At 37.1% G+C, this 16,589-nt stretch overlaps 1 pseudogene; it reads left to right on the forward strand.

Annotated features, from left to right (window-relative positions):
* Window positions 1-499: 499 nt before the first annotated feature.
* Window positions 500-16,549, forward strand: LOC115476828 (annotated as a pseudogene).
* Window positions 16,550-16,589: the final 40 nt, after the last annotated feature.

Genomic DNA, 16,589 nt, shown 5'->3' on the forward strand with positions numbered 1-16,589 from the left:
TGTGGTTACCTACTGCTTCACTATAGCCCCTTAAATATGCTTTCTAATATATCTGGAGTGTTTGCATTTGTACTAAACTATGGCCCTCATGCTTTTGTGTTGTACTAATAGAAATATATATTTTTTATAATGGTGTAAGCACTTTTATGTCTCACATCCATGGGAAATTTCCTTAAATTTGTGTTGATAATTTAGCAAAATGTGAGTAACCGATAACTTCATGAAAATCAGTTAATTATTATGATAGTAAAGAAAAGTTCCACACAGTGTCGCTGTTTATCCATCCACAAAACACAGTCCCTTATACCAGAGCCCTTCCCACATCAAAGGACAAAGAAACGTTGGCATTTTCCTTTTAGAAACCAGATCGCTGTAGTTTTATTTACTTTGTTTTTCTGTACGAAGCAAAATATACTAAAAAAAAGATTTATATATCGCCGCGTTTAGGGAAAAGATATATATGTATTTGCTATTTTTGAAGATTTGCTAGTAGGTCCCAATGGCGATTTCATATCGCTTGGAAACCTGGAAACACAAATTCGTCTGTTACTTGTATTTCTTTTCCTTATCGGGTACCATTTATGGACAAATACGCTATGCAGTACGAGAAGAACTGGATCGGGGATCTTTTATTGGGAACATTGCCAAAGATTTGAGAATGGATATCAACAAACTAAAATCTCGAGGACTGAGAATTGTCTCCGGGCCCAGGAAAAAGTACTTTGCGGTAAATATGGAAAATGGTTATTTATTTGTCAAAGAGAAAATCGACAGAGAGGAGCTTTGTATGCATAACTTGAAGTGCTCTTTGAATGTAGAAGCTGTAATAGATAATCCCTTAGAAATGCACAGGATTGAAGTGGAGATTTTAGATGTGAACGACCATTCTCCAGTCTTTCCAGTGAAAGACATGCTTTTTAATGTATCTGAAATGGCTTCGATCGGGACTCGCTTTCTACTGGAGAAGGCACAAGATCCCGATGTGGGTTCCAATTCCTTACAAACCTACCAACTCACTGCAAATGAATATTTTGAACTAGAGTTGCAAGTAAACAGTGATGGCAGTAAATCTGCGGAACTGGTGTTGAATAGGGCTTTAGACCGGGAGCTGCAGTGCTTACATCAGCTCCAATTAATAGCGTTTGATGGCGGAAACCCAAGGAAGTCAAGTGACCTTAACATTTTGATAAATGTATTGGATGCAAACGACAATGCTCCTGTGTTTGATCAGTCTGTCTATAGGGCTAAAATATTGGAAAATGCACCTAAAGGAAGTTTGGTAATAAAACTTAATGCAACTGATTTGGACGAGGGGCAAAATGGTGAAATAAGATATTACTTTGGTAGTATAGTTCCTCCTAACATACGGAAAAAATTTGGACTCGACATTATGAGCGGACAAATTATCACCCAGAAAATCCTAGATTTTGAAGACATTAATCTGTATGAATTTCAGGTTTCAGCCATTGACAAGGGACCACTTGGAGTGGAAGCTCATTGTAAGGTCCTAGTAGAAATCATTGATGTCAATGACAATGCTCCTGAAGTTACCATAACGTCACTGACCAGCCCTGTTCCAGAAGACACTAAGCCAGGAACTGTAATAGCTTTAATTGCAATATCAGATAAAGATTCTGGGGTGAATGGCAAAATATCGTCTAGTATACCCCAAATCCTTCCATTTACTCTTCAAAACATCAGCAATTACTACTCTTTGAGTTTGAAAGAACCATTGGATCGTGAAACTGTGGAAGAGTACAACATCTCCATCACGGCTACAGACCAAGGTTCTCCTTCACTGTCCACTACTACAGTCATCACAGTGAAAGTATCGGATGTGAACGATAACAAACCTCGATTTACTCAACCACATTACATAATATATGTGACCGAGAACAATATCCCTGGAACTTCCATATATGCAATTTCTGCTGTAGATTCTGATTTAAACGAAAATGGGTCTATAAAATATTCTACTTTGGGGAGCGAAACTCACGATAACTTTGTTTCTATAAATCCTAAGACTGGTGAAGTCTATGCTTTGAAATCTTTTGATTTTGAAGACAGAAACCATTTTCAGTTTCAAGTTCTGGCAGAGGATGGCGGTGTTCAGTCGCTGAAAAACAATGCATCTGTTGATATATTTATAGTAGATGCAAATGACAATCCTCCCGTCGTCCTACCTTCTCCTTCCAGAAAAGAGTTTGTCTATACAGAGTCAATCCCTCTTTCTGCACCAGCTGGTTATTTCGTGTCAAAAATAAGAGCGGTAGATATGGATAGTGGATACAACGCGTGGCTTTCTTATCATTTACTTCAAAATAAGAGTTCTCTGTTCCACGTGGGGCTGTATACAGGGGAGGTCAGGACAGTTCGCTCCTTTAGAGAGATTGAAGAAAAGCATCAAAAGCTGGTTATTCTTGTAAAGGATCATGGGAAGCCAGCACTGTCTTGTACATTGACTGTTAACATCATATTAAAAGAAAATAAAGAAAAGGAGTTACCCGATTTCATACAAGATTCCAACAATAAGAACAATATTTCTGATCTAAACCTTTATTTAGTTATTTCCATCGCTTTTATCTCCTTTTTGTTTCTGATAACGGTGATAATCTACACTATATTGAGAATAAGCAGAGCTAGGAGCAGTTTCACCGAGTTTACTCATCCTCCATGTCCAGGCACCGGTGGAAGCTGGTGCTACTCTCAAAACCAGCTTTGTAAGGTGAGGCTTAGTGCAGAGATGTGTAAAAGTGACTGCATGGTTTTTAATAGGCACTCTCTTAACTCTTCTGGAAATGAAGTAGAAATCAAACCTACTTCTATGGAAATAAATCAAGGAAACTTGTTAGTCTCCATCTGCACTAAGGTAAGGCATGCTTTAAAAGTTACCATTCAGTTTAAAAGTAGGACCAAATTCTTTTGTACATGCATTGTTTCTTTTCATATTTGGATATATAGAATTCTCATTACAAAAGGAAGAATACGTGGTGTAAAGTTAACTGGAAATAACCAGGGCATTGATTATATTATACGTTTATACTCATGCAGTAAAATAATCTAAAGAATACTTAATATTGTTTTGTTTGCATACAACCTCATTCACTGTGGATGGAAAATTCTTTAATTCAATACCATTTATACTAGTAGAATTTTGGTGTTTCATACATTTGATGTATATAAATTATGAAAATAAGCTCCACCTTGGGGAGTTTTCTCCACACAGACAATGACAGTATAATGTTAAAACTATTCTATGCATGCTTACAATTGCTAGAAGACTCTAGAACAGGACCAGAGAATGAGGAAGATAAAAGTGAATTCTGAATATTTTCTAAAACAAAAGTATTCCAATTTTACTCTATTGTAAATGGGGAAAATCAGTAGTTGAAAGGAGAATCCCCAAATTCTGTGGCAAGCCAGAGTGAGCAATGGGAGAACTGGTCATGGATCAATGGGTCAAATAGGTCTTAAAAATAATTGATGGGTTAGATGAGCCTTGAGCTGTCTATTTAACTAAGGCTTACCTATTCAAGTTCAGCTTCAAATTTTAGTTCAGAGTTTTCTATTACAGTGCTCATTCCCATGGTTAGTAAAGTAGCAGAATTCTTGCTAATGCATAGTCCTTGTTAAACAATTAAATAATTAGGCAGATGATGGATAGTGGATTACCTAACCAATGGGCCATGGTTCACAAGTCAGATGAGTGAAATGGGTCATGGATCAGCTTGGATGACCCACTGATTCCTCTGAGTTAGTATAAAATGCTCTGTGACAATAAAAATTCTCTACTTGAAAAGAGTCGAACCTTTAGAGACCATCAGTGGATCAGCAGATTGATAAAGAAATTGATTCTTTTGTGTTTCATCTAAAAGAATCATCCATTTAAGGGACTTTTCAGATTCTCCACTGGGCAATGATTAAACTCCAAAATAATTTTTTTGAAAATTAAAATAAAACTTTGACAGAAACAAGAGAATATAAGGTACTAAATTTGCTAAACTTTGCATATCTGAGAATTTTGAGCAATAGTAATGCATTTAGCAAAGGGATCAATACAAGTGACTTGATACTTCAAAGAGACAATCTGCGGTACTTGAATTAATCACAGTGTGAGATAGATCAATTTGGCTTTTCTTAGAAGACTTAGGGCCCTGTTTACTAAGGTGCACTAGCAATTTTAGCGTGTGCTAAAAATTAGCATGTGTTAACCATATAGATGCCCATAAGAATATTATGAGTGACTACACAGCGTATGTGCTAAAAATGTTAATGCGCCTCTAGCGTGGTTTAGTAAATGGGGCCCTAATTGAATTAGCAACATTCTTTGACATTTATAATCTATTTGGTAGAGAAAAGAAATATTCATTTATATGAGGTTTGAAAATGTCAGTTATACTTATAATGTTTTGCATGAGTGAGGTGTAGATACAGGTGATTTAATGTTTGTTGGCTGCAGGCTTTATGCAGACTGTAAGAAAGGATAAAACAATCTGAAAACACAACATGGGCAATTTTACTATCCCCTCCCTCTTTTCAACCACAAATGACTCAAAGATAAAATGTTCATGGAAACAACAATAGGGCTGCAGCTTTATTATTCACTACAAGTTTATCCAATTATAACATGTCAAATGCAGTTAATTGTCCATCCAGCCATACATAACAGAATAACTAACTTCTTTGACTATTTGACTAGATGGTGCTGTATTAGTCATTCATATATATGAAATATGACTTCAGGCCTTCCATAAACCCTTGTGATGATGCAAAGGGCCATTCAGATTATGGCTTCGAGGCTCCATCTATAATTTATCACATCACTTAAATCATTTTTAAGCGCTAATGCAAAAGAAGATGTATATTCATGCTCAACGATCATAAATTGTAGTCATTTGGCTGGAATATAGCAAAGCATACCTTCACCACCACACAGCTGCAACAACACTCAACCAACCCACTAACCCATAATTCCAGAGGGTAAGAGGGCTAACAAATGTCCCTCCCCACCACCACAAAATCTTCTGATTACTATTGGCTCAGCCCCAACCAATCACTGCTCCCTTCCTCCCCAACCTTTCCAACACACTAGGTTGAAGAGAAGGGAGACAGTGATGCTTATGCTCAGTTATTCCACCCCTGTTGACTCTGGAACTGTATTCTTACAGAAACAAGAAAAGTGGAAGGGTTTTGTTCCAGTAAATCAGTATAAAAGGTGAAGTCAATCTGGGTAAATGTGAATGCATTAATCATCAAAAGAAGAAGGATAAAGCTTAAAGAACATGAAATGAAATCTTACTTCAGAATGGAAATGGCAAAAAAGTTTGAAATGGGTATTCTAGTCCAGACATTTTTGGGGAAAAGATGCTTAAATGTGAAAATGAACATGACAGTCATAGGGGCCCTTTTATTACAGGTGTTAAGTCCTTAAGGTGGGCTTAATGCATACAAACAGGCTACCCAGTGACCGAGTTAAGGGGCTTTGTGGTAGTGTGCTTGCTCCTGCATGTTAAGCTGCAAATTACTGAATTTTTCAAAATTTTTCATTCAGGGGGTGTGGCATGGGCGAAGTGTCAGTCATGTACCTCATATATAGTTACTATGAACTAACTGGTTTACTTATTAAGGAGGTGGTAAATATTCCTGCCTGCTAAATAGCAGGCATTAATGCTCCTGTGTAAACTCAGAGCAGGTAGCATGTGGTAATCCAAATAATAATAACACACAACCTGCAATATAAAATTGTGGAAACCCCACTTGTTGATGCATCTTTGAATTTGTTGTAGGTTAACTTTCAGCATTATAGCAAGCAAACTGACTGTATATTATAAGAGACCCACTATAGTTATTGCTACCATGCTTCTCTTAGTGGGTGCATTGTCCTTTGTACTTAAAAAAAGGAAACAGAGAAACATGTACATTTATATAGTTCAAAACATTTGTGGTGTAAGTGTGGATGACAGAGGTGTATAAGCAATTATAATGATGCAGTAGGGACTGGAAAAAATTTAAACCAGGCACTGACTAAGAAAATGAAGGATAACCCATGTCTTTCTATCAAAATATAAATAAACACAACTAGAAGGAACTACATTCTGTCTAGCTTTTGTTCAATCCTCAATGCATTCTCCACTACAATTATCACAGCTTTGGGGCTCACACCCTCTCACTCTACCCCTTTGAAGCACTGGATTTAATAAGGATCTTATTACTGCCATTATGCACTATATTTGATGGTAGCCAAGATCATGGTTTTACTCTTCTCTATTTATCCTTATGTGGAAGAACTTTGCTAGTTTTAGATTATAATTTTTTTTATAATGTTACATTTATATAAGAACATAAGAGTAGCCATACTGGGTCAGACCAATGGTCCATCTAGCCCAGTATCTTGTTTTCCAAACAGTGGCCAAGCCAGGTCACAAGTAACTGGCAGAAACCCAATTAGCAGCAACATTCCATGCTACCATGTCTATCTCAATAGCAGACTCTGGACTTTTCCTCCAGGAATTTGTCCTTTTTTTTTTTTTTTAGCTGTCAGAATATTAGTAAATGTGGTCAGCTACTCATTCATTGTGGACACGCCATGTTTCATAATATATCTAGTGTTTGAAATTTGTAATAAACTATGGTACCCTTGCTTTTCTCCTGTACCAAGAGACAGATATTTTTATAACGATATAAGCATTATTATGTTTCACATCCATGGGGAAATTTGTTTAATTTTGTATTGATAATTCATGTAAAAAGTGTGTGATCTGTAACATCATGAAAAACAGTTAATAATGATAGTAAAACATAATTCCACACGGTGTCGCTGTCTATCCATCCACGAGAGAATATAGTACCTGATGCCAGAGCCCATCCCACAACTAAGGACAAAGAAACGTTGGCATTTTTCTCTTAGAAATCAGATCGCGGTAATTTGTTTTCCCCTGTTCGTGGTGCCATGTACTGAAAAGATTTAGCATATAGTCAACATTAAGGAAAGGATATATATCTATATCTATATATTTGCTATTGCTGAAGATATAGAAAATTGTTGGAAATCCCAATGGCGATTTCACACCGCTTGGAAGCCTGGAAACAGAAATTCGTCTGCTGCTTTTATTTCTTTTCGTTATCGGATACCATTAATGGACAAATCCGCTATACAATACTAGAAGAACTGGATCGGGGATCTTTTATTGGGAACATTGCCAAAGATTTGGGAATGGATAGCAGCAAACTAAAATCTCGAGGACTGAGAATTGTCTTCGGGCCCAGGAAAGAGTACTTTGCGGTAAATATGGAAAATGGCTATTTATTTGTTGATGAGAGAATCGATAGAGAGGAGCTTTGTGCTCAGAATTTGAAATGCTCATTGAATGTAGAAGCTATAATTGATAATCCCTTAGAAATACATAGCATAGAAGTGGAGATTTTAGATGTGAACGACCATTCTCCTGCCTTTCCAGTGAAAGACATGCTTTTCAATGTATCTGAAATGGCTTTTCTTAGGACTCGCTTTCCACTGGAGAAGGCACAAGATCCCGATGTGGGTTCCAATTCCTTGCAAACCTACCAACTCACTGCAAATGAATATTTTGAACTAGAGGTGCAAGTAAACAGTGATGGCAGTAAATCTGCAGAACTGGTGTTGAATAAGGCTTTAGACCGGGAGGTGCAGTGCTTACATCAGCTCCAATTAATAGCGTTTGATGGCGGAAACCCAAGGAAGTCAAGTGACCTTAACATTTTGATAAATGTATTGGATGCAAACGACAATGCTCCTGTGTTTGATCAGTCTGTCTATAGGGCTAAAATATTGGAAAATGCACCTAAAGGAAGTTTGGTAATAAAACTTAATGCAACTGATTTAGATGAAGGACAAAATGGTGAAATAAGGTATTACTTTGGTAGTATGGTTCCTCTTAAAATACAGAAAAATTTTGGAATAAACTCTGTGAGCGGAGAAATTATCACTCAAGAAATCCTAGATTTTGAAGACATTAATCTGTATGAAATTCAGGTTTCAGCCATTGACAAGGGACCAGTTGGAGTGGAAGCTCATTGTAAGGTCCTAGTAGAAATCATTGATGCCAATGACAATGCTCCTGAAGTAACCATAAGATCCTTGACCAGTCCTGTTCCAGAGGACACTAAGCCAGGAACTATTGTAGCTTTAATTGCAATATCAGATAAAGATTCTGGAGTGAATGGCAAAATATCGTCTAGTATACCACAAATCTTTCCATTTACTCTTCAAAAGTTCAGCAAGTACTACACTTTGAGTTTGAAAGAACCATTGGATCGTGAAACTGTGGAAGAGTACAACATCTCCATCACGGCTACAGACCAAGGTTCTCCTTCACTGTCCACTACTACAGTCATCACAGTGAAAGTATCGGATGTGAACGATAACAAACCTCGATTTACTCAACCACATTACATAATATATGTGACCGAGAACAATATCCCTGGAACTTCCATATATGCAATTTCTGCTGTTGATTCTGATTTAAACGAAAATGGGTCTATAAAATATTCTACTTTGGGGAGTGAAACTCACGATAACTTTGTTTCTATAAACCCTAAGACTGGTGAAGTCTATGCTTTGAAATCTTTTGATTTTGAAGACAGAAACCATTTTCAGTTTCAAGTTCTGGCAGAGGATGGCGGGATTCAATCGCTGAAAAACAATGCATCTGTTGATATATTTATAGTAGATGCAAATGACAATCCTCCCGTCGTCCTACCTTCTCCTTCTAGAAAAGAGTCTGTCTATACAGAGTCAATCCCTCTTTCTGCACCAGCTGGCTATTTCGTGTCAAAAATAAGAGCGGTAGATATGGATAGTGGATACAACGCGTGGCTATATTATCATTTACTTCAAAATAAGAGTTCTCTGTTCCACGTGGGGCTGTACACAGGGGAGGTCAGGACAGTTCGCTCCTTTAGAGAGATTGAAGAAAAGCATCAAACACTGGTTATTCTGGTAAAGGATCATGGGAAGCCAGCACTGTCTTGTACATTGACTGTTAACATTATATTAAAAGAACATATAGAAAAGGAGTTACCTGACTTCATGCAAGATTCCAACAATAAGAACAATATTTCTGATCTAAACCTTTATTTAGTTATTTCCATCGCTTTTATCTCCTTTTTGTTTTTGATAACGGTGATAATCTACACTATACTGAGAATAAGCAGAGCTAGGAGCAGTTTCACTGAGTTTACTCACCCTCCATGTCCAGGCACCGGTGGAAGCTGGTGCTACTCTCAAAACCAGCTTTGTAAGGTGAGACTTAGTGCAGAGATGTGTAAAAGTGACTGCATGGTTTTTAATAGGCACTCTCTTAACTCTTCTGGAAATGAAGTAGAAATCAAACCTACTTCTATGGAAATAAATCAAGTACTGGACAGAGGAAACTTGTTAGTCTCCATCTGCACTAAGGTAAGGCATGCTTTAAAAGTTACCATTCAGTTTAAAAGTAGGACCAAATTCTTTCGTACATGCATTGTTTCTTTCATTCATCTTTGGATATATACAATCTGCATTTTTAAAACAAGAATAAATCTGTAAAGTTAACTGAACAAAATAATCAATGCATGATTATGTCACTTTTAAATCCATGCAATGAAATAATCGAGGGAATAGTTAAGTGGTTTCGTTGCATAAAAATATTGGCCCAAAAATATGTACAACCTCATTTATCATGGATGGAAAATTCTCTAATCCAATAGAATTTTGGTGTTTCATAGATTTGCTATATATATATGTTATGAAAATAAGCTCTATTTTGGGGAGGGTTCTCCACACAATGGCAGAATAATGTTAAAACTTTTCTATGTGTGCTTACAAATGTTAAAAGATTCTAGATCAGGACCAGAGAAATGAGGATGATAAGAGTGAATTCTGAATATTTTCTAAAATCAAAGTGTTTGAATTTTACTTTATTGTAAATGGGGAAAATCAGTTCTTGAAAGGACAATCATCAAACTCTGGTAAGTCAGAGTAAGCAATAAGTGAATGGGTCATGAATCAATGGGTTAAATCAAGGAGAACCTCCTTTGGTGAAATAGATCCCAAAAAAGAATGGATGGGTTAGCCCTGGGTTCTATATATGGTGCCTTACTTTCCGCATGGAAAAGTAAGCGTATTCTGTAACAATGATTGTAACTTAATTGGTTAACTAGCTAATCAGTGCTGTTAATTGGATGCTAGCAAGCAATTATCAGCACTAATTTGTATTAAGATTTACACACAGAACTCACTAAGCGTATTCTCTATCATGGTAAATTCTAAGTTGCATAGTTGAAAAGTAGGTGTGGTTATGGGAGTAGAATGGGCAGGTCATGGGCATTTCTAAAATCTATGCGCATTGTTATAGAATGCACCCACTCTGCGCCTAATTTACACATTGGGGATTTATACCAGGCTTTAGTTGGTGTAATAGTGACTTAATTTAGTCATGTGCATATTTTATAACATATGCATAAATTAAAATGTACTTTTTAGAATACGCTTTGATTTCCACACAGAAATTGAGGCATAATATATAGGATCTAGCCCTATGTGTCTATACATTCAAAACTTGACCCATCTATTTAACTAGGGGTTACCTAATTATGTTCAGCTTCAAATATTACTTCAGAAGTTTCTATTACAGTGCTCATTTTGAGGGGGAATGCATTCTCATGGTTAGCAAGGTAGTAGAATTCTTGGGCATAGCATACTGCTTTAAAAAAAATAAAGAATTAATTGTTATTAATTATATTCAACTTATTTGAAGCAGGTGATGGATAATGGGCCACATAAACAATGGGACATGGGTCACTTATCATTTGAGTCAAATGGGTCATGGGTTAGCTTGGATGACCCATTTCTTCCTCTGACAATAAAAAAAATTCTCTACTTGAAAAGTGTCATACCTTTAAAGATCATAAATGGATCAGCAGATTGATATAGGAATTGTTTTGTGATTCAACTAGAAGACTCATCCATTTAAGGAACTTTTCAGATTCTCTGTTAGGCAATGATTAATTTCAAATTGATTTTTTTGAAGATTAAAACAAAATTTTATAAAAGAAACAAGACGCAACAATGATTTTGCTACTGAGAGAAAAACATGTGATTTATACTAAATTGAACCTGCCGATTCCAAATATGAACTCCAAATTTGCCTGACACGTCTAGATTTTTACATGCAAAGCCTATTCACTTATAATATTAATGCATTATATATTGGAAATATTCCAACGGAGATGCCCGGACATGCCCGGACCATTCCAGATGTGCTCAGACGGGTCTATTGGCTGATGTCAGCAGTAAGTGTATAAGGCAAGATGGCAAGATGTAAATGTGTTAACGATCCGACAATTTCTGTTACATATGTGGCAAATACACTACTTATGATCAGCGCAAGGATCTGACAAAGCAAGTGTGCCTTGTTTACAAGTATTACTTTGACTGTCAAATTGGAGATCAAGATAAACGCTGGGCACCTCATGTTTGTTGCACTGTGTGTTACTCTGGGCTAACGCAGTGGTTGAATGGTAAAAGGAAAGGAATGGCTTTTGCAGTGCAGATGGTTTGGCATGAGCAGAAAAATCACCATTCAGACTGTTACTTTTGCATGACTAAAATTGCCGGATATTCAAAGAGAAACAAGTCACAAACTGTACATCCTGTGAGTCTGCTCTTAAACCAGTACCACATAATGTAGAGAATCCAGTGCCTGCCCCTCCTGCAGCAGGAACGGCAACTGAAACTGACGCTTCTGATCCTGATGAAGAAGATGTTGATTGGCATGATGTATTTCCTGATCCAGAACAACTGGAGGGTCAGCCGCACTTGCTGAGCCAATCAGATTTAGATGATCTGGTAAGAAATCTGTCATTATCTAAAGAAAAGTCAGAACTGCTAGCTTCTAGACTTTGGGAATGGAATTTGCTACAACGAAGCAACACAACTTCACACTTTCGTCATTGACACATCAAGTTAGCTGCATACTATGCAATGGAAAGTGATGTCTGTTTCTGTACTGATGTAAATGGTCTTATGATGGAGTTAGATGGTACACATGTTCCCAATGAATGGAGGCTATTCATAGACTCTAGCAAAACGAGTTTGAAAGCTGTCTTGTTGCACAATGGTAACGAAAAACCATCTGTTCCATTGGCTCATGGGGTTGGAATGAAAGAGACCCATGCTTCTATGGAGTTAATTTTGAAAATGATCAAATACATTGAACATAAATGGAATATTTGTGCTGACCTGAAAGTGGTAGTACTGCTGCTTGGCCTACAGTTAGGGTACACAAAGCATATGTGTTTCTTGTGCCTATGGAACAGTCGTGATGACAAAAATCATTACAAAATGAGACAGTGGCCTCTCAGAGTCGAGCACACAGTTGGTCAGTACAATGTACAACTCAAATCACTGGTCGATCCACTTCAAGTTTATCTTCCACCACTTCACATTAAACTTGGTTTAATAAAAAATTTTGTAATTGCATTTGATCGTGATGGAAATGGTTTCCAGTATTTGAAGGAGATGTTTAGCACACTGAAAACTGAGGCTAAAATAAAGGCCAGAATTTTTATTGGCCCCTAAATCAACAAACTAATGCATTATGACACATTCAGATCAAAACTCAACCCTCTGGAACTTGCAGCTTGGGATGCATTTGTGCTAGTAGTTCAGAACTTCCTTGGGAACAGACGAGCTGAAAACTATGCTGAAGTAGTAGGCAACATGCTTAAAGCATATGAACAACTTGGCTGCCGAATGTCATTGAAAATGCATTTCTTACATTCCCATCTTGACTTTTTCCCACCCAATTTGGGACACGTAAGTGACGAACATGGAGAGAGGTTCCATAAAGACATTTCTACAATGAAGAACAGATTTCAAGGCCACTGGAATCCCAACATGATGGGGGACTACTGCTGGTTTTTGCAACGGGAAAATATGACCGGTCACAAATGCAAAAGCAGATGCCTGAAGCACTTTTAACAGTACTGGGCCTGGCTGAAGTAAGACTTTTAAACTGGAATACAAGACTGTTTTGAAATGTTGTTATTCGATTACATTTTCATATACTGTTTACTACGAAACCTTTGATGTAGATCAGGTAATTGTTGAAGTAAAACTCGTTCTGTAAAAAATTATTCAATGCTTTCCAAGTGCTTAATTCATTTGGGCAAACTTATGCATAACAAAATTTCCTGAGGTGTTACAACAATTCTGACTTCGGATTTGAATACGCACACTGAATTTAGTATAGGACAAATGTTTTTTGCCCAGTAGCACATGAACAATTTTTTTTTGTTTGCTGTGATCAATTTGTTAAACTTTTCGTATCTGAGAGTTATGAGCAATAGTAATACCAATGACTTGATACTTGAAAGAGACCATCAGTAGTACTTGAGGTAATCACTGTACACAGTGTGAGATAGATCAACATGGATTAGCAGCATTCTTTAGCATTTACAATCTATTTGGTAGAGAAAAGAAATATTCATTTATATGAGGTTTGAAATTCTCATTAAGTTTATAATGTTTTGGATGAGTGAGATGTAGATATAGGTGATTTTATGTTTGTTGGCTGCAGGCTTCAAGCAGTCTGTAAGAAAGGATAAAACAATCTGAAAACACAACATGGGGCAATTTCACAGTCTCCCTCTTTTCAACCACAAATGTCACAAAGACAAAATGCACTATACACACACATAAATGGATGCAGAGTCACTTAACTCTTTGCCAGAGACAAAGACAAAATGTTCATGGAAACAACAATACGGTTGCAACTTTATTAATCATTACAAGATTATCCAATTATAATAGGTCAAACACGGTTAATTGCCCATCCAGCTATACATAATATTATAACAAACTTCTTTGACCATTTGACTAGACGGAGCCGTCCTAGTCATACATATATCAAATAAGACTTTAGGCCTTCTGTGAAACCTTGTGGTGATGCAAAAGGCCATTTGGATCAAATGCCTCCATATATACTTTATCACAACACTCAAATTATTCTTAAGCGTTAATGCAAAAGAAGATGTATATTCATGGTAAAATATAAATTGTAGTAATTTGGCTAGAATATAGCAAGACATACCTTCACCATGTCTAGCTGCAACAACACTCAACCAATCCACTAATCCATACCTTGGGCGGGATCAAAAATCATCACTCCCTACCACTGCAACATCAAAAGAATGCTGCCAAAATCTTCTGCTATTGGCTCTGCCCCAACGTTTCGAACATGCTAGGTTGAAAAGGATGGAGGCAGTAATGCTCATGCCCAGATTACTGACTCTGGGGCTCTATCGTTACATCCAGAAGGAATTCTGCATTGACTTTCAAGGAGTAAGATTTGGATGCTGGCACTCAAACAGAGATATTGTCAGAATGGGGCAAAGAATTGGTAATATGTTAGGAGAAATGACCACCAGAATGAATGCAGGCCAGTGATCTTTTAAAGGTCAATTTAGTTCAATAAAAAGAAGTCATATGAATTGCATATATATAGATAACTTCAAGGAGGTCTTAGATAGGATGGAAATGTTCTTAGATTCAAAGACAAAAGGAATGTGAAGGTGTTTCAAGTAAAAGCAGCACATGAAGAAGTATAATAGAATTGAGCAGCACCAGAAACATTCAAGGTGAACTGCTAGAGACTGACATGATGGAGAGTCACAAATCTTTGTGTTTGTCTTTCTGTTTGCACTTCTCAAAGATGACAAAAGATTGAGTGCATATCAAGCAAACATTTTGATTTGATAGGATAACACCATCTTAGGAAAAGGAAGGAGAATCATCATTGGCAGTCACCTTCTAATAAATTCTTGCAGTACCTGGAGTTTGTAGGAAGGACATAGACAGGACCATATGATAACCCAAATTCAGCAAAAAGCAGACTAGTCTTAAGCAACCTAAAGAATATCAGTCTGTGCCAAATGATTGAAAAAACAATGAGAAAGGAGCCATTTTAACTCTCTTTTACTGAGTATGAAGGAACATGTTGGTAATCATCTGGGTAATTATGAATGCATTATGACTAGTTTTATCATGAACAGATAGAAAATAAAGAGTAAAGACATGAAACGAAGTCTTACTTCAGAACGGTAAATTTTGACAGACAAGAGATTGCAATGGGTATTCTAGTCCAGACATTTTTGGGGAAAAGATGCCTAGAGTAAATGTGAAAATTAACATGACAGTCATAGTGGCCCTTTTATTACATGGTGTTAAGCCCTTAAGGTGGGCTTAATGCACAGAAACAGGCTACCCAGTGACCGAGTTAAGGGGCTTTGTGATAGTGTGCTTGTTCCTGCATGTTAAGCTGTGCATTACTGAATTTTTGAACATTTTTCATTTGGGGGTGTGGCATGGGCAGAGAGTGGACAGGAAAGTATTAGCCATCTTCCTCTACTTACTATGTGCTAACTGGTTTACATGTGAAGGAGGTGGTAAATACTCATGCCTACTAAATAGCAGACAGTAAGTGCTCCTGTGATAACTCAGAGCAGGTAGTATGTGGTAATTGAAATATTAACACACAACCTGCTGTAGAAATGCCCCTTCTTGATGCAGCATTAATTTTGAACTTGCTTTAGGTGAAAATTCATCATTACAGCAAGTAAAGCCTATAACTGAATACATGTTAATACTACTACTACTACTACTACTACTATTTGACATTTCTAAGTGCTACTAGGGTTACCCAGCGCTGTACAATATAACATAGAAGGACAGTCCCTGCTCGAAGAGCTTACAATCTAATGGACAAATGTACAGACAATCAAGTAGTGGCAGTCAAATTGGGGCAGTCTAAGGTTAGGTGCAGAAGGCAACATTGAAGAGGTGGGCTTTGAGCAAGGATTTGAAGATGGGTAGGGAGGGGGCTTGGCGTAGGGCCACATAAAACACCCACTTACCCCCTCAGTTTATTAAGACATGCTAGTGGCTATGTTGTGCTAATTCTGACACAGCCCATTCACTTTGAACGGGCTGTGTAAGCATTGCCGGGTGACTTAGTAAACAAGGGATTTAGAGGCCGTTTTACAAAGGCATGGGAGGGCTAATGCATGGATAGCACATGCCCAATCATACCCTGAATCCTGCAGTAGAAAATAATTGTCTATTTTTTTACTGTGGGGGTGTTCCTAGTGATAACTGGCAGTATGCTGCATGGTTACCACTGGGTAGTGTGTGAGCCCTCAAAGAGATACTGACAAAGAAAATGAAGGATAACAGAATATAAATAAAAACAAGTAGAAGGAATTTCTGTATCGTTTTTGTTCAATTCTCAATGCATTCCCCTGACAATTATCACAACTTCGGGACCCACATCCTCCCATAGTACTCCATTTGAAGCACTGGGTTTTATAAGGATCCTATTATTATTGACATTATGCATGTAAGTTGATAGTAACCATGATCATGTTTCAGTCTTCTCTATCCATCCCTAAGTGAAAGAACTTTGCAAGTTTTAGATTACATTTTAAAAAAAATAATGTTTCATTTCTTTCTTAGCTGTCAGAATATTACTAAATGTGGTCACCTACTCATTCATCGTGGTCGTCCTAAATAT

Source organism: Microcaecilia unicolor, chromosome 8, assembly GCF_901765095.1.
Source record: "Microcaecilia unicolor chromosome 8, aMicUni1.1, whole genome shotgun sequence".
NCBI lineage: Eukaryota > Metazoa > Chordata > Amphibia > Gymnophiona > Siphonopidae > Microcaecilia > Microcaecilia unicolor.